This window comes from Microtus oregoni, unplaced genomic scaffold (assembly GCF_018167655.1).
Source record: "Microtus oregoni isolate MIOR12 unplaced genomic scaffold, Mior012 000001F_ref0000356, whole genome shotgun sequence".
Taxonomy (NCBI): domain Eukaryota; kingdom Metazoa; phylum Chordata; class Mammalia; order Rodentia; family Cricetidae; genus Microtus; species Microtus oregoni.
The window spans coordinates 7,220,615-7,239,719 of NW_024543060.1; the positions used below are offsets into that span (position 1 = coordinate 7,220,615).

Consider the following 19,105-nt stretch of genomic DNA (forward strand, 5'->3'; position numbering starts at 1 on the left):
GATTCCCCCTCTCACTCGCTTCTGAGCTGGATATAACCCTGTCACGCTGGCTGTATCTAGTTTTGAGAGATGCAAAAGTATGGAGGTAGGTGGGAAGCTCACTGAAGGGAGGACTATATCCTCCCTGGGAGGTTGTCACCCTTGTGGCATGAGATATTTCAGTGACACAGCTATTCGGTATCATTATGCTTCGGAAGAAAGCCCTATAAACTCAGACTTACCAAACTGCATTTGAATGGCATTGTTCCTTTGATCTGTCATGGGTGCTTTCCTGGGGCGAGTAGATGTTTATCCATATCTCCACAGGAAATGGTAACACAAAGATCAAAAGTCCACAGCCCATCTTCCACAGGAGGCCTACACGCCATCGACTGTGCCGCCGATTGTGCCGCCGCCACGTCTCTAGGGATCCGTGAGAAGTTCCAGCACGTTTTGCGAGTACTCAAGACCAACACTGATGGGCGGCAGAGAATAGCCTTTGCCATCACTGCCATTAAGGGTGTGGGGTGGAGATATGGTCATGTGGTGTTGAGGAAAGCGGATATTGACCTCACCAAGAGGGCTGGAGAGCTCACGGAGGATGAGGTGGAGCGTGTGAGCGCCATCGTGCAGAATCCATGGCAGTATAAGATCCCAGGCTGCTTCTTAAACAGACAGAGGATGGGAAGTATGGACAGTACAGCCAGGGTCTGGCCAGTGGTCTAGACAACAAACTACATGAGGACCTGGAGCCACTGAAGAACATTAGAGCCACTTTGGGGACCTTCATGTCTGAGGTCAGCACACCAAGACCGCTGGCTGCTGGGTGCCTTACTTCTTGGGTATGGCCAAGAAGAAATGAGTCCATGGGCCTTTGAGGTTAATAGATAGTTTATATACCTATGGAAAAAAATTCTACTGCTCAGAGTGGTCACACGAGCCTGTGATCCCAACACCACAAGGCAGATGCATTAGGAGCTCAGAAAGTCCAAGACCAACGTACCTACACTGGGAGTTCTAGGCCAGCTAGGGCTACACAGTGATATCCTGTCCCCAAACCACCACCACCAAAATCCAGCTACCACCATTTCTCATGATCCATGCATCAGAAACAGTTTGGCTTCTGGTCTTGACCTATCCTGCTCTGTGATCAATATAACACGCACATCTTATCTTTCTCACTTTGTTTTGTCCCTCAGCTCTTGTTAGGATCAATCAGAATGACTCCCCAGTCCCTTGTCTTGATCATCCATATTCCCAGAAGAAGTCTCTAAATCTTACTCATAGTTACACCCACGGTACTTAGCCTCCTTACTGGTAAAGGTAGTTCTTTCATTTGCCTTGGTATCTGGAAACCCTTCTGTTCCTGTCTGTAAAGTCTTGGATTTGTTGTGACAACGTCCAACACGTTCTGCATGATCTCCCATGGCATCAGAATGTTCCAGACCATTCACACTGTGACACAAAGACCCCTGTGAGAAAGGTCAGCATTTGAAGGGTTCAGACCCCTGTCATACAGACACTCAAAGAGCCGTACCCCATGTTCAGCTTAGTATGAACAAGAAATTCATGAGATCTTGGGCTCCGACCTTTGAAACAGTGAATCTATCGCCATATTAGCTACTTTCCTGTTGTTGGGATAAAACATCATGACCAAGGCAACTGTTAGAAGGAAGGATTTATATGGCTCGTAGTCCCTGAGGGCAAGGAGTCAACCATGGCGGGGGAGCATGGCAATGAGCAGCAGTTACGTGGCTGGAGCAGGAATCTGAGGCTCCCATCTTTAATTACAAGCACAAACTGGAAGTGGGTGAGGCTATTTTACTCTCAAAGCCCACCCCCAGTGATGTAGTTCCTCCAGCAAGGCCACAACTCCTAAACCTCCCTAAATGGCACCATCAACTGGGAACCCAGTGGTCAAATCTGTTGGGGTTCCCCACAAGCCTCAAGGCTGGTGGGGAGACGATCCCCAAGAGATGAGGAATAAAAGCTGTACAGTGCCATCTTTGTTGGCATTGGGTCATGCCCCCAAGGACTGACCCCCCCCCGGTTTACTTTTCTTATGCATTTAAACATAGTAGAATATGTGACCTATGACGTTTACAACAAGGGTGAATTCTATTGGTTGATAAACAGAGCTTAGGGGTAAGGCCTAGAGGAAGGATCTGTGACAAGCCTAAGAACAGATTCTATTAGTGGAGAACACAAGGTACATGGGCCCTCCTTCACCCGGATGTGTTCTGTTCACTGAGAGACAACGCTCAGGATGGTGGAGAGGTTCAGGTGGACGCTGGCTTCTAATAGAACAGCAAAGGATCTCCAGGTTATTTGACCACATCACTCCAGCATTCCAGGTGACCAGGCATCCTTCATTTCCTCCCGTTGAAGAAAACGGGCCCATGTGATTGACAGTCCCGGTTTCTCCAATGCGGCTTCTAAGCTGTGCTTCCTACACAAATCCACAAGCTTGTGTGGGATAGTCTCAGTCACACCCCACAGTCATTAAGGGAGCAATTGTCCTGTTTCCTCTGCTTATTAGCTTCTGCTGGGTTCCATGTAGGGAAGCAGAAATACAATTACACTCCTCGGAGATGAAGGGCTGGTTGAATAGAGAGGTTTAAAAACAAGCTAAGAGGGCGGGGGATGTAGATGCCTTAGTATAGTGCTTGCCTACAAAGCTTCGGGTTCCATCCTGAGCACCGTATATAAACTACGTATGGCATTTGGCAGGTGATGGCAGAAGGAACAGAAGTTCGAAGTCAATCTTGGCTACATAGCAAGATTGAGGCCAGGCTGGAACACATGACCCATTAAGATCCTGACTCAAAAACAAAAACCAATTAAATCAACCAAAGTCTGACAAGTCTGGATTCTTTGTTTTGAAACGTCAGTCATTATCTGCAGGTTTCCAGGCTTGCATGTGAAGAAGCTGGGGTTAGTTACTCTATTAGACAAAGGCAGAACCACATGTCATACAATTGCTAACAATTACAATCATCTGAGACTGGCTAGAGCAACCTTAGGACATTCTGGAGTCTCTATTATTAAAGAAGCTATAAAGGGAACTGTTCCCTGTAATGTTATTGTACATGCATGAGCCAAAATGGCACCAAGTAGGAAATCTTTAAGGTCCTTTAAAGTGCACACTTTGTATAATGTTATAGCTACACATCTGAGTTAACTGTCGCTATTTCCCCTTCCTCTCATCTACCCTTAAAATATACATTATGAAGAAGATCCAGTCTCTCTTTTTAAGCTCCCAAGGCCAGATAGAGGAAATTGAGGAAGATCAGGAGTAATTCTTCTTTGAAGATACAGCTGGTAAGTATCTTCTGGGATGTCCAAAATTCTCCTTTTCCTATCTAGCAACCTTAGCCTCCACCCTAGCTCCCTTGGGTTCAGGGAAGCATGATTTCAAGCCCGCACTGTTATCAGACCCGGGATGACAAATCATTTTCTCTTCCAAGCCTTTCCCTACACAAATGGGAAGCGGTCCAGGACACTTCGGCCAATCTGGTGGAGGAGGCCTTGCTTCCTCGTCACTGAAACCCACATAATGACCCGATGGGCTCTGGTTAATCCCCGGATGAGAAGGGGAACCGAGGAAGGAGGGGAGTGGTGGCGTGAAGTCCGTGAGATGTGTACATGCCTTATTCCTTGTCAACGCACGGCTGTAATGCTGCTGGGCTCGCCCCCATCCCTGGGTCTTGGACTGTGAGGAGCATTTGCCACTCTCCTCTCCTATCTGCAGTTTGCAACCACCTCTTAAGGACCCCCAGTTCTACCCCTGCATCTGGTCAGAGATCTCAGTTCACATCTTTTCAAAGAGGAGGACTCAGCAGAATCAGACAGTTGGAACAGTTTATTCAACAAAATGAGGCATGTGGGTGCATTCCCGAGACACAGGAGTGTGTCACAAGGTGTGTGCATGGTAGCCCATTGAGTTCCAAGTTGAAGATTTTTAAATGTTTCTTTAGAAAGAAAAAGAAAAAGAGGAATGGGGGAAAGAAGGAAGAAAAAGTTTCTTATGCCCCTCCCCCCGTGATGTCATTATAAAGTTCCTTTTTTTTTTTAGTCCCACTCTACTGAGGGTGAAGACATCTCTAGGATCATTCATTCCCTACTCACCAGGATGTTTATTTGTGTACATGATGGCCAGAGAGAAAGTAACCCAGCACCTTACTTTCTGATACAATGGAAACCTAATTCTACCTTCAAGGATGGCTAGCCACATTCAAGGGAATTTGAACCATCAGGATGTGGCGGACCTCTCGACTGGTGAGAAAGAACAACCACCACACCAGGATTCCACTCAGATCACGCTTTACTGGAGTACCCTTGATTGATGGGGAGCAGGAAACGAGGGGGGCAGGAGAACAAGGGGCAAGAAGGGAAGGGCAGGGAGAGCATGAAGCGAAGGGAAGGAGGGCTCTTAGGCAGCTGCTTAAATAGGGAAATGGCACACGGGTCGCCCTGTGATTGGCTGCCACCAACAGCTGACACCAAACCGCATTGGGATAGGCTCAAGGGTCCTCATCCACCGTGCATGCGGGAAGCGGGTGACATGCAGCTCTCAAAGGCATAGCCAAATATGGAGTTGTTTATTTCCAACAAGACAGGATGTCGGCGCCATCTTGTAATGGCGATCCTGTCCGGCTCACTACATCAGGAGACATAGCTACCAATATAAATTTAACACTTAACTCCCTGCCTACATGTTCACAATGTGTCTACTCACAAAAGGGCTGGATCTATATAACATCTCCTCCTTCATCTCACGTCTTCCTCAGTACCTACTCTGACACTCTGATGCCGTCCATGCTCCACTAAACAGCAAACACGATTTGTTTTATAAGTCTAAATCCAATTACATCACTTTCTGCCTTACAACTTTGGTATGGCTGCCTTATATGATGAGGGAGGCTCACTCCTATTCCTTCCTCTGCTCTGCAGGTCTGCACGGCTCTGCTGGCCTCTGGCATCATCTTTCCAATCACAACTACCTGGCTGGCTTGGAACATACACGTCTCAGCTCTAGCACTGTGCAGAAGTATAAACAAAAGGAAAACTATGTTCTCTGGTAAACATTTTTATATAGGGGCTGGAGAGATGGTTCAGTGTTGTAAGAGGTCATTTGTTCGTTTCCCGGCTGCCCAGACTCCCGAAATAAATGCCAGAAACTGTATTAATTAAATCACTGCTTGGCTAATTACTTAAGTATATTGCTAGCTAGCTCTTACATCTAGAATTAACCTGTCTCCATTATTTTATATTTTACCACAAGGGTTGTGGCCTACTGCAAAGGTTTCAGCATGTCTGTCTCTGGAGGCAGTTCCATGGCTTCTCTTTGACTCTGCCTCCTTTCTCCCAGCATTCAGTTTACTTTTCTCTGCCTACCTCCATTCCTTGTGCAGGCCCAAGACAATTTCTTTATTAACCAATGGTATTCACAGCATACAGAGGGGAATCCCACATCAGTTCAGCAGTGAAGAGCACTGGCTGCTCTTCCAGAGGTCCTGAGTTCAATTCCCAGCACCAACATGGTGGCTCACAAACATCTGTAATGAGATCTGGCGCCCTCTCCTGGCCTGTAGGCATGCAGGCAGGCAGAACACTATAAACATAATAAAAAAATCTTTTTAAAAAAATTATATATCTTTTACATGGTTAAGATTTTCCAGAACTTTAAAGTAGTTAAAAAATTGAGAAGCATTTTAGAATTTATGCCATTACCTTAAAGTTTAATTTTTTTAAACCTATAATCAGAACTGAGTCCATTTTGCTCTCTCAGCTTCAATAGAAGCAAACACAGTAGTCTCTCCACAGTCTATCTCTTTACTTAATTCATTTTTATTTACATGAACCGTCAAACTTGTCATTTCTTAACCAAGTGTTGATCATAAGTCATTTTTAATTAACTTAAACTCACTGATTCTTTTCATTTAAAATGTTAATTTTATAGGCATTGATTTTTCTTTATAAAATTATTGCATTAAAGTAGCAACTGACATTCTTGCTGGGCAGTGGTGGTGCACACCTTTAATCCCAGCACTTGAGAGGCAGGCAGAGCTCTGAATTCAAAGCCAGCCTGGTCTGCAGAGTGAGTTCCAAGACAGCCAGACAACACAGAGAATTTTTGTCTTGAAAAACCAAAACCAATCAACCAAACAAAAAAGTAGCAGCTGACTACTGGGATTTGGGATTTGGGTGTCCCTTAAGGTCCACGCCCACCAGCTTCCTCTAGATCTTCTTCTGCTCTGTTTAAAGCCCATCTCCTCACAGAGACCTCCGGTGATCTTTTTGTCTGAAGTAGGCTCTGTGTTGGGGTGTAACTCAGCAGTAGAACACTAGCTTAGCATATGTGAGACCCTGGGTTCGATCTCCAACACCCCTTGACCTTCCAGCCCTGCACACCTTCAATCCCTTGCACCCCACTCTTCAGAGTTAGCTTTAATAGCACATCTACTCTTCTCAGCAATCTTGGCTTTTAAATCAGTTCTTAAGTTTTGCCTTAGATCCCAAGTGGAAGCATGTGCCACTCTGTCCACAGCTCCTACATTATAGGGCCTGGCTCACAGCTAATGTTGCCATTGGAGCAGGAGTATTTGATTTATAGATGGGTGTTGTCAATGTTAGCACAAAAACAAAAGTTAGAGTAATGGTGGCAGAGGAAAAGAGGTTGCTATCAAATGACACAATCGTTATTACAGACGTTTGAGCCTTTCCTTCACGTTCTACTTCTTTACATGTAAGAGCTTGATTCTGGGCACATGGAACTCACAGTCCATGAAGAGGACAACTAGGAATGTAGACTTTGAATTATTTGTTTTGTTGACATGACAAATACCTGACACAGTCATGTAGGGAGAGAAGGTTTAGTTTGGTTTACAGTTTGGGAGGACACCACGGCAGCAGGTCACTGGTCACATGGCATCCACACTCAGGAAGCAGAGAGAAAGGAATGCTGGTGCCCACTTTCTCCTTTTCATTCACTCTGAGATCCTAGCCCCTTAGGAAGATGCTGCCCACATTCAGGGTGAGTCTTTTCACTTCAGTTAACTGAATCTAGAAACTTCTTTCATGAATATGCCCAGAGATTTGTTCCCATGGTGATTCTAAGTCTCATCAAATTGACAAAAGTAAACATCACACAGCTCAAGACAAAATTACGTAACCGTAACCGTTGAAGATGACACCATCAAGCAGTAAAAGGCTGGATGGCACCTGCAGGCTCTTACAAACAGGTGTTCCTATTTTCTACATTCTGCCAAGGAGCAGACAACACCAACCAATGAAGGTGCTGGGATTCAAACCCTAAACCCACATTCCTCATTCTAATCTAATATATTGCCAGGGGAAAAAAAGAACACAAAGACACACATTATGTCTAGTGAGGAACAAGAGCTAAGAGCAGCCTGCTGACGGAAGGAGGAGGTGTACGTGATTGGTATATGCAAGTAACGAACCCTGGGTACAGATATCCTAATTTGTTGCAGGATAAATCTCTAACTACCTTGTCTTTTTCCTTTTTTTCCCTTTCAAAGTAGAATATGTGGTGGGGGGGGGAGTTCAAATTTATTTGGGTTTAAGTTAGTGGAACTTTTGTAGTACCTAGTGGAAAGACAAATAAAAGAAAAACAAGACCAACTTTAGCACTGGGAAATTTTTCCCTGGTCATTTAGCCAACATTCTCACAAGAAATTTTTCTTTAAAAAATAATAATTGCTATAATAGTATTTTTTTTTAACTTTTCTACTATGGACTCCTTGGAGCCCACTGACTAGAACAGTCGTAGAGAGAAAGATCAGGGGTTAACTTCACTTCTCCTGGGTTCTGAACACTGACGTGGGACTTCAGAGAAACCTTCATCCAATTTTTACCCCAAATTAAATCAAGAGCATTGATAATTAGTTTCTATCAAAGTCATCTAGGGGGAAATGAAAGAAACTGAAAAAGCCATAAGCTGTCTTTACTTCTTCATTAATATTTGCTCCCAGGTGCGGGTCAAATAAACCACACTCACACTTTTAAATGAGTTGGTTTAAAGTTGATGAATTGTTTTTCTCTTTGGGTTTCTGCCACCCGTGGAGCTGGTTGCTCCCACTCCAGCTCCCTCTTCTACTAGAGGTTTTAGTCAAACAAAGAAAGCCAAGCTCTGCTCCCTAGAAAGTGAACCCCATTTGCTTTCAAAGTTGCCCCTCATCACACATCCAGTCCCACAAGGTTTCTCGGAGAAATGTTTTTCACAGGCAAAAATTCCTGCCTCTAACAGATACCACACGAGGCTGATGGAAACTGAGGCCTTCAGAACCCTTGAACAGAAGCCGGAAGTCACAGGCTGGAGCCCAGAAGAACTGCATGTGCCCATATCTGACCGCAACCGAAACCGTATTCATTACCCGGTTTGAGGCTTCCTTCAATACCGTTACACCCAGGAGAATACACAAGGCAGAGAGTCGGACAGGGATGGGAGTGCCCTGTAGATGCTCCAAATCTGGGGTCCAGAGGTCCACGGGGAATTCCACGGCTTCTTGAATCAAATGCTATGTGAGGAAACAAACAATAGGGAAAGGAACCGCTGTGAGCAAAGGGGGAGACAATGCCCAGAACACCCACAGGGTGAGCGCGGTCCCGGTCCAAAACACAACAGACATTTCCCAGTATATAAGGCTGCAGAGCACTAAAAAGGACTTGTCTTGCTACTGGAGAAGGAATCTCTTAGGAAATACTGCAGCAGTCCCAGCCAATAGGTTTAAGAACAAGAACCTAAAGACCAAACCTCTTTTAAGTAGCGGCAAATTCCTAGGAAAAAACTCAAGGCTGTCTGCTGGAACATAAAAACACACAGCACTGTGGTACATTGTACAATGTCTTTGGTCAACTAAAAATTACCAGACAGGTAATGATGAAGAATTATACCAACAAAATGATGAAGATAAAAAAAAAATCAATGGAAATTGACTCATAAGTAATAAAGATGAAAATATAAGTTGAGAAATAAATGAAAAGATTAAAGACATATACCACTATGTATTGTGAGATAATGTTCTTGTAAATGCACTGTAAAGATTTGTCACTAATATTGGCTTAATAAAATGCTGATTAGCTGGGCAGTGATGGTGCATGCCTTTAATCCCAGCACTTGGGAGGCAGAGGCAGGCAGATCTCTGTGAGTTTGAGGTCAGCCTGGTCTACAAGAGCTAGTTCCAGGACAGGCTCCAAAGCTACAGAGAAACCCTGTCTCAAAATAAATAAATAATAAAATAAAATAAAATGCTGATTGGTCAGTAGCCAGGCAGGAAGTATAGGTGGGGTGACCAGACTAGGAGAATTCTGGGAAGAGGAAAAGCAGAGACACAGTCACAAGTCAGATCCAGAGGTAGCAAGATGAGAATGCCTTACTGAGAAAAGGTACTAAGCCAAGTGGTCAAACATAGATGAGAATTATGGGCCAATTTAAGTTGTGCGAGCTAGTTAGTAATAAGCCTGAGCAATAGGCCAAACAGTTTATAATTAACATAAGCCTCTGTGTGTTTCTTTGAGACTGAACAGCTGCAGGACCGGGCAGGACTATATGTGCATATGGTGATATATAATGATATATGAACTTATGTGTGTGTATTTATTAGGCATAGTGGTATATGCCTTTAATGTCAGAACTTGAGAGACAAGATTTCTTTGAATCCCTGGACAGCCTGAGCTACATAGCTAGTTTCAGCCAACCAGGAGTACATTATAAGAGCCAGTTTCAAACCTAAAAATCAAAGCCAAAAACAAGACAGTGTAAAGGTTCCTACGTCTCATCTTCTTGCTGAGGCCATTTCAGGTTTAACTACGATTTGATATCTTTGATGGAGAATCCCATAGAGAACTACCCAGCTCTGTTCTAGCAACCCAAGGACAGGATGTCCTAGCTAATTTATCTTAGCCTTTGTTAAAACTGCTCCTTTATGTCGACCCTCCTCCACTAACCGCTTGTCTTAGCTTCTGTTGAAACTGCTCTCTTCAAACTGCTTGCTCACTCTAAGAAGCACTCCCCACAGTTGCTGGGTGAGATGCCTGGATAAGGAGGACTCTGCTCTTTAAAAAACGACATCTTCAGGACACTGGGGCCACACCTAGATCTACAAACACTTGAGTTTGGTCCCAGCCTGCTGGAATAAAGACTTTTAGATCACCTCCGGTTAGCTCCAATAACAATGGCTCTAGAATTCAAACCCAAACTCATACTCTTTTTTTTTAATTTTTAAAGATTTGTTTAATTTTATGCATATGAATATTTTGCTCACATACATGTACTACATGTATAAAGCCCCCAAAGCAATCAGAATAGAGCATCGAATTCCATGGAATTGGAGATCTAGATGGTTGTGAGCCACCATGTGGGTGCTGGAAATCAAACCTGGGTCCTCTGGGAAAAACAAGTGCTCTTAATCGCTGAGCTATCTCTGCAACCCCAGCAACCCCACATACTTAATCCTAATCTTTTTTTAATTAATTAATTTTTCAAAACAATCTTTTCTCATTTTACATACCAATCCTAGTTCCCATTCCCTCTCCTCCTTCTGTGCCCCCCCCCACCTCATCCATGTCTCAGGAAGGGTAAGGCTTCCCAAGGGGAGTCAATAAAGTCTAGTGCATCATTTTGAGGCAGTACCAAGGCCCTCCCTGCTGTATCTAGGCTGAGCAAGGTATCCCTCTAAAGAGAATGGGCTCCAAAAAGCCAGTTCAAGCACTAGGGAAAAGTTCTGGTCCCACTGCCAGTGGCTCCGCAGACTGCCCCAGTTATATAACGGTCACCCAGATTCAGAGGACCCAGTTTGGTCCTATGTTGATTCCACCACTGCCTCCTGCCCTCCCCAACTCAGCTGTCAGTCTGGAGTCAGTGAGCTCCTACTGAATCCTAATCTTATACTACTGGGTAACAGTCCCAGTCCCATCTCCTTGTTCTCATTGTTTCTCTGCTCGATTCTCTGGGTTCTTTTTTTGTTTTGTTTTGTTTTGTTTTTGTTTTTGTTTTGTCCAAGACAGGGTCTCTCTGTGTAGCCCTGGAACTTGCTCTGTAGACTACGCTGACCTCAAACTCAGAGATCCACCTGCCTCTGCCTCCCAGGGGCTGGGATTAAAAGAGTGTGCCTTCTCCACCTCCTCAAGGAACAGGTGCCTGAGGTCTCCAGGATGGCAGCTGACTGAATGCTTCTCCACCCATACCTCCCACTGAGCATGACACCCACTGACCCCCAAATCCCCTTCCCCAAGTCATTCCTTGCAAACAAGAAGTAGCCAGACTTAAACTGGCATTCAAATATACGCAAAAAGGTTGGGATGTTGGGGATCTCCCCTCTCCAGACCCTGCCCAAAGAAAGCCTGCAGGGGGACAGTTTCTTCTCCTGGGATGCTCAGGCTATTTGAGGCATGGTCTCCCGACCTGCCACGTGGTTCTCCCTCGTGGTTTCTCCTCTTTCCCTGGGACCCACACCCAGGAATGCTTTGCTCAGATGGAACCCTGAACTTTTAATTCGGCCGGATGTGATTTATTGCACCAGCAGAAAGACTTAATGTTGGGGTACGAAAATCTTTCCGTGTGCATCACTACACCCTCAGCTAACTCTCTGTATCCTTAAAAGCTTTATTCCTTCACCTCATCCCTCCAGGCCCCTTCAGCGCTTACTGTTGGCACCCCACATTTTACAGACTCTCCATGAGATCCTGCTTGATCATCATGGTGTAGAGAGGGACTACCGCCCTCTGAGCCTATCTTCAGTGTCTTCTAATACCTGGTAGGCTGAGTCTAAAAGAGAGGTCTGTCAAACGAATGATTCTTTAACTTTGAACTGGAAAATCTCTTGGTGGGTAATAGTGTGAAAGGAACAACTTGGGTTCCAAGTGGTTTTTGCTGTGGTCTTACTAGGGAACCCTCTCGTGTGACGAAGCAAAGCCGCTGTGCTTTAATGTAACACGTTATGCGCTTGTGTTAGTGAAGAACATGGCTAACAACTGTGGAGAAAAGGGGCAGCCCTGCAAAGGAGAACTGTATCTGGCAGATGCATGGTGGGTAGTGTAGATGTGATGGATTCTATTTGAGTGGTCCAGGAAGCAGATGTCAAGATGGAATCCAAAGCACCCGTGAGGTGTTCTGGTGTTACTCCTTCCCAGGCAATTTAAGTCCTCAGCACCCCAACATTGCCGCCCTCTCTCTCTCTCTCTCTCTCTCTCTCTCTCTCTCTCTTTCTCTCTCTCTTTCTCTCTCCCTCTCTGGTACCTCTGACTCTGTGTCATTGCTCAGTGAATGACATTCCCGACACTGGACATGGCGGGGGAGAGGAGGGTAACTTTACATCTCTTTCTGTTTTTAGGAAGCAGGTAATCCAGCTCCTTTTGATCTTGGTGGGCCATGTTCTTCAGCATGGACTAATATCCAGAGGGGCTGCATATGTTGAGGTTGGAGAGGCCAGGATAGGGGCGACCCTGGACCCCCTCCATTAGCATTAGCTAAGGTTGGCTCCTCACCGCCTCCTAAGAAAAGGCTTTACAGAAACCTTCTATTTGTTTTGGTGAGGTAACAATCGTATTCATGGGAAGAGAGATTTCCTACAAGGAAGAGTGTTTGCCACTAACTTTGCCTACAGAAGAAGACATTTTATGTGACTGCAGAACAGCTTCTCTTGCAAGTCTCTAACCTATTTGAAATCTTTCTTTTCTAAGAGGGAAAAAGTATTCACATTGTAAAACTGAGAGTCTACTGAACTGGTCTTCTCACAGCGGATGAATTTTTATTCTAAAATTCCTTCAAACCCCACCTTATAAATGAAACTTCTCGCAGTGTTTCCAGCATCCCAAGATGAATTCTTTGGCAGGGCTCATGTTCACCATATCTGTATTTCTTCTCTCCCAACTGATGTGGCAGCAGTTCATGCAAGAAGGAACCATTTGTCACCAGCAGACTCAGAGGGGGCTGCCCAATCACAGCAAGCCCCAGAAGCCTCAGCCATACTATAATGTAATATGAGCGTATACATTATGGATAATATGTGATAGCATGCTCCATGTTGTACTCCTGGACTTAAAATGCACACACATACACACACACACACACACACACACACACACTCACACTCACATGCACCACACATTTATTGTGGTGGGTTTTTTGTTGTTGTTTGCTTTTCAAGACAGAGTTTCTCTGTGCGGCCCCGATGATTCCGAAATTTAGAGTGTAGATCAGGCTGATTTCAAACTCAGAGATCTGTCTACCTCTGCCTCCCAAGTGCTGGGGTTAAAGGTGTGTACCACCATGCCCAACTCAAAGTGACTTAATATTAGCCACCCTCAGAAGGGATTAATGTGGTTGTCATAGGTTGTAGTAAGGTAATGCATCTGGTCCCTGTCCCCTGCTTCCTCTAAGTAATAGTTCATGCCTATGAATAGTTCCCTTGCCTGTCTCCTTCATTCCCTAAAATGTCCCCCAGTCTCCTAACAAGGAGACAAGTGTCCCTCTGGCCAATATCCATTATAAGCGATAAAACAGGACTTTGGCAAATAGAGGAACGAATGAGCCAATACCAGCTGAATTAAAGCACCTATTAGCATATTAATTAGTAGTAATACCTCTAGTGAGGTATGCAATTATCTGCAGCCTACATCATAAAATAGTGTCCAGAAAAGATTCATTCTGTTCTCTGAATAAGTAACTTTGAACATAATCCTGTTTCCTTTATATAACCTCCAATAGTTATTCCAAAGAATGGTTTCTGCCTGTATTTTCCCCCGACATAAATACCAAGCCAAGTAGTAGCTCCACTTCACAGGCGAACGGTGTTGGGGAGAGAACACAAATGAAGCAAACCAAACTGTCCAGGGGCCAGAGCAACCTTTCCTTCCGCTAAGCAGCACGGCCTTGCCAGTGCAAACTCATCTCCCACATAAATAAGCAAAGAAGACAGGAGGAGGAGCAGGAGGATGATGAAGAGGAGAAGAGGGAGGAGGAAGAGAAGGAGGGAGGGAGAAAGAGGAAGAAGAGCAGGAAAAGAGACAGGAAGAGAAGAAGGAGGGGGAGCAGGAGGAGGTGAGCAAGCCCTCCTCAAAGCCCATGCTCTGTCTTACCTTGAGGCCCAGGAGGCTGGACTACAGAACACCTCTACTCTGCCCTGTTGGTAACATCAATGCTTTATCCACAACAAGAAACAGCCAAAGGCAAAGGGATGTTCCAACTGCGCTGTGTCTTCCAACCAGTGACTCTCTCACTGGAGACGAGGTGTCCAAAGGGCTCTCTGTCTTTCCTCCTGGGTCCCCACTCTGCCAAGGGCTGGGGAAAGACTCCTTGTTCTGTTCTCTGATGCTCGCCTCTGTCCCCCTCAGGGCCCTGTGTAGGTGGAACTCACGAAGGAAGGACGGGATCTTCTCACTAGTATTTCACCCCTTTCTTGCTTAATAATATATCCCAGGCGTGGTGTTTCAGGCTGGTATTCAGATGGCTATGTGGGTTATTTCCAGGCCCGGCTATTACCAGTAAATATGGTGACATTAATATGAGTAAATGCAGGAAGAGGGATGAAATAAAACATATCCTATTGAAGGAAATGAGGGTTCCTTAAGAAAGGAAAACACACATAGGAAGGACACGGGTATATCAGGATACAAATAGGCCCCCGGGGAGCTGTGGATTCCACAGGCATGATGTTATTGAAGTACTTGATACTGGAGTAAGCACCTGCAGAGATGAATTACATCCTTGTTCAGACCACTAACGCTGGGTACTGACATTGCAGGAAGCGCTTATGGTATATTTCAAATCCCTTGCCCACTACATAAATATCCAATAAATCAGTCAGTGATAAAGGACACTAGCTAAAACGCTTGAAATGCTGAACAAGCCACCTCCCCTCCTCAGAGAAGCTGCCACCTTTAATTTATGAGGGGTTTCCTAGTCACTCACACCTCCTGCCCTAGAAAGGCAAGATGAGCTATTAACACCTTCGGTGCTGTGCTCTGGAGAGCAGGAGGGTTGGCATCAGGATGGCTTCTCAAACAGCTGTCTTTTTCTTTTTCTTTTCTTTTTTTTTTACAGGCATTATCTGGACATATTTCTAGGGTACATTATGATAATTTAATGTGTGTGCACAGTGCATAGTAATCAGAGTAGCAAGCACTTCTGGAAATCTCTGGAAATGACTGATACCCAGCCCCTCCCCCTTAGCCTAGTTGTAGAGTTACAAAGGAGAAAAATCACTTCTCTCCCTCCGAGGAAACAGAGCTGGGGTCCGGGTTCCCATTATTCAGTTATAGTGATACTGCCTCATGGACTCAGGGTGGACTTTCTCATGGTTGTTCTGTAAGTGGAGAGTGGGAGGCATTATGGGAGTCCTTGTGCCTCTGATAACAGAGCCAACGCGATGTCTCTTGCCAAAGACAATGAACAATTTAAAAATTGATCTGTGATATGATTAAAAGGAAAACGACTGTTAGGAAATGTGCCCCAGCTGTCATAACGATAATTTTTTGGTGGCAAAACCTGACTTTTGTCTTCTTTCCTGCATTTCCCAAGTATTTTGTCCACAGATGTTGGGCTGAGCGGTTGGGCCACTGGAGCTGCTAATCTCACAAATAACCCAAGCGTGATAAGGAATTGAATGTGTCAACTTCCCTGGGTCTTAAATGCCCAGATATTCTGTTGAACATTATCCTGGGCATTCTGAGAGGGTGTTTGGGGGTAAGATTAACCCTTGCATAGGAAGATGGGGAAATCCGATGGTCCTTTCCTAGTGTAGGTAGGCTTCATCTCATCAGTTGAAGAACCGATAGCAAACAAACCCTGGTTGAGCAGGATGACCACACTTGCCCACCTCCAGATGGGACACTGATCTTCTGCTCTGGATACAGACTGGAGGAGATATCACTGGCCCTTCTGTGTGCCACCTTTCTGCCCACAAACGCGGGGACTCAGAAGCGCCAAGAACCACTTTCTCCTAAGGAATCTGTTTCACAGCCCTGCTTCCTGTTATTTTTCTGGAGAGCCTTGACTGATACAAAGAGTCAGGTGTTGACACATTTTTCTCTCCCATTGTTCCTCTACGTAAAAAGCAAATTTTTTTTAAAAGTCATGCAAATTTAAGAACTATGTAAAGAAAACCTAACAGAATTGATCCCACCAAGAACATTAGTATTTCATTTCCAGCTTAATTTTGGTATTTCTACTTCCACATAAATCTCAAGGCACTCCAAAGAGTATAGAGTCAATATCATTTCTAGAAAACCACACAAAGTTCTAATTCTAAAAGCCTGTATTTCAGGTGTTTAATGTTATGGCATTGAAGATGAAATTAGCTTCAATTTGACTCTTCAGTACCTTTTTAAATCAAGAAAAGCGAAACTCTTTATTTGTGCATCAGAAAAAAAAAATGTGTCTTGTCAAAGCCGTCGCCACCTCCGCCGCCACCCCCGTCCCGGCCACCCCCCCACACCCTGGATTTCCTTAGCCCAACTCGGTCCAGCCCGGTTCTCGGGAGAATGAAGTTCGTGTACAAAGAGGAGCATCCGTTCGAGAAGCACCGCTCTGAGGGCGAGAAAATCTGAAAGAAATACTCAGACCGGGTCCCGGTGATAGTGGAAAAAGCTCCCAAAGCTCAGATAGGAGATTTGGACAAAAAGAAATACCTGGTGCCTTCAGATCTTACAGTGGGTCAATTCTACTTCTTGATCCAGAAGCAAATTCATCTCCGTGCTGAGGATGCCTTGTTTTTCTTTGTCAACAATGTTATTCCATCCACCAGTGCCACGGATGGGGCAGCTATACCAGGAGCACCACGAGGAAGACTTCTTCCTATACTTCGCCTACAGTGATGAAAGCGTCTAAGGTCTGTGAAGCTGCTGTCCCTGAGGTGGGGGGGTTCCATTCTACAAAGAGAGGTGGCGCTCCTTCCTTGACATCTACTTCCTCTTTCAGGAGAAAACACCATCTCCTTCTTCAGGACCTGCACTTAATGTTTGAGGCTGTTTCTCCTGTCCCTCTCAGCAGGAGGGGTAGTGGTGGACACAGTCTCCGTACATCTCCTTTCTTTCCCCTCGTTCGCCCTCATTCCCACTCTGCTTTAGACCTCTTGATTGTCAATCTCTGTCACATCCGTCGATTGTTTTGGTTTCTATTCCCTTTCTAACTGCCCAAGCAGGCTCCCTTCCTTTCAGTACCTTCTTTGGGGGGGGGCGGGGGTAGATGGAAGGGATTAACATTGTCGGGGGCGGGGGTAGGAGGCACATCAATAAAGAAGAAACCACCAAGCTGAAAAAAAAAAAGTGCCAGGGCAAAAACTTGCTGAGCACTGCGCGGTGGGAGGCTCCAGACAGTGAAAACAGCAAGCATCTAGCAAGCGTCATGTCAGTTCCACCGTAGACAGTCCTTATTACCGCCCTGCGCTGGGTGCTGCAGCCAGTGCCTCCTGGAGACCATCACGGGTGGCTGGGGAAGGTCACAAAGGCAGGCCCCCGACTCTGGCTTAAGCTCATCTCTAGGAAGTGAGACGCTGTCTCCACGCTTGAGGGGTCACTGTCAAGCCAAGATGGATATCAGGAAACCAACACAAGAGTACATATGATTAAGCATTAAATCGGAGTGGTATTTTCATTGACTTTCATCAATTCCAGCAAGTCTCGTCTGACTTGTTCCATTCTCAGAGCTGAAGTTCAAAGTTGGGAAATAATTCACCCACACGGTTAGTGGCAGTCCCAGAAAGAAAGTCTTGGAATGATGGCTTGTGTTCCTAATGAGCCATAAACACAGACACCGCTCCATCCCAAGGAGTTGTTTTGAAGAGGCCCAAGCGAAAGCTGTACCACCCCACCCCTACCCGCCCAGATGTTCAGGAACACAGAATAAAATGAATCTAAGGGGAAAAGTTTGTGTTTGATTGCTGACTTTTATGAAGCATTAAGAAATCAGAGATTCTCTACGTGGGACTCAGCACCAGGGATGCTGTCTCCATAGAACAGTAAGAACTAAATGTTCTTTAGTCATTATGGGTCAGCACAGGACTTAAGGTAGCAGGGGGAGGGAAAACGGGGTGTTGAAGGAGACAGGGAAGAACAGGCAGAAAGAAAGAAGCCAACAAGAGAAAGGAAACAAGGAAAAAATCCGTTTTGCCCCGTTTGACTTGATTTTAAATTATGTCTGGTGTCTTAGTTAGCTCGCTATTAGTGTGAGAAAACACCCCGATTGAAAGCAACTTGGGGAAGAAAGGGTGTAATTCAGCTTACAGCTGTCAGGCCATAATCATCATGAGGGAAGTCAGGGCAGGAACTCAAGGCAGGGACTCGGAGGCAGGAACTGAAGCAGAAGCCATTGAGGACTGCCGCTCAATTGCTCAATCCACTTTCTCATACAGCCCCGGACCACCTGCCCAGGGTGATGCTGCCCACCATGGGCTGAGCCTCTCTACAGCAATGATTAAGAAAATGCCCTATAGACTTGCCTAGACATGTTCTCAACTGGAGGGTTCACTTCCCAGACGACTCTAGCTTGGGTCACACAAAGAAGCAGGATACACAGTATGAGAATTTTCGTTTCTTTTAGATTTATTTTTAGTTATGTGTATGTGTGTGAGTATGTGTGCTTGAGTGTGGTACCCATGGAGGCCAGAGACGATGGAGCTTTAAGTGGCTGAGGAGCTCCTGATGTGGATGCTGGGAGCATTCAAACTCAGGTCCTCTGAAAGACCAATATGCACTCTTAACCACTCTCCAAACACAAAGTATGAGGAGCTTCTAAGGACCAGAGTTTATCCTAAGCTCTTTACTTCCATGCCTTAACCAGATACACTACTATCATTCCAAATGGTGAAGTTGAGATTTATTTGCTCAAGGCCACTGGGATCTGAATACAGTTCCGAGGCTTGGGGTGTTGTTTAGTTGATAGGGTGCCTGCCTAGTGCAAGCAGAGCCTTGAGTTTGGTGCTCAACACAGCATAAGCCAGAGGTGGTGGTAATCCTATCACGTGGCGAGTGGAGGCAGGAGGATCAGGATTTCAGAGTCATCCCCAGCTGTAGAGTAAGTTCAAAAGCAGCCGGGGATACATGAGACCTTGTCTCAAAACAAGCAAAACACATACAAATTCATTTCAGTCTGAACCTACGACTA

The 19,105-nt window shown here is 45.2% G+C and overlaps 2 pseudogenes; both read left to right on the forward strand.

Annotated features, from left to right (window-relative positions):
* The first annotated feature begins 309 nt into the window (after positions 1 to 309).
* LOC121458444 lies at positions 310 to 8,387 on the forward strand (annotated as a pseudogene).
* Positions 8,388 to 16,485: 8,098 nt separating this feature from the next.
* On the forward strand, positions 16,486 to 16,831 carry LOC121463221 (annotated as a pseudogene).
* The last annotated feature ends 2,274 nt before the right edge of the window (positions 16,832 to 19,105 follow it).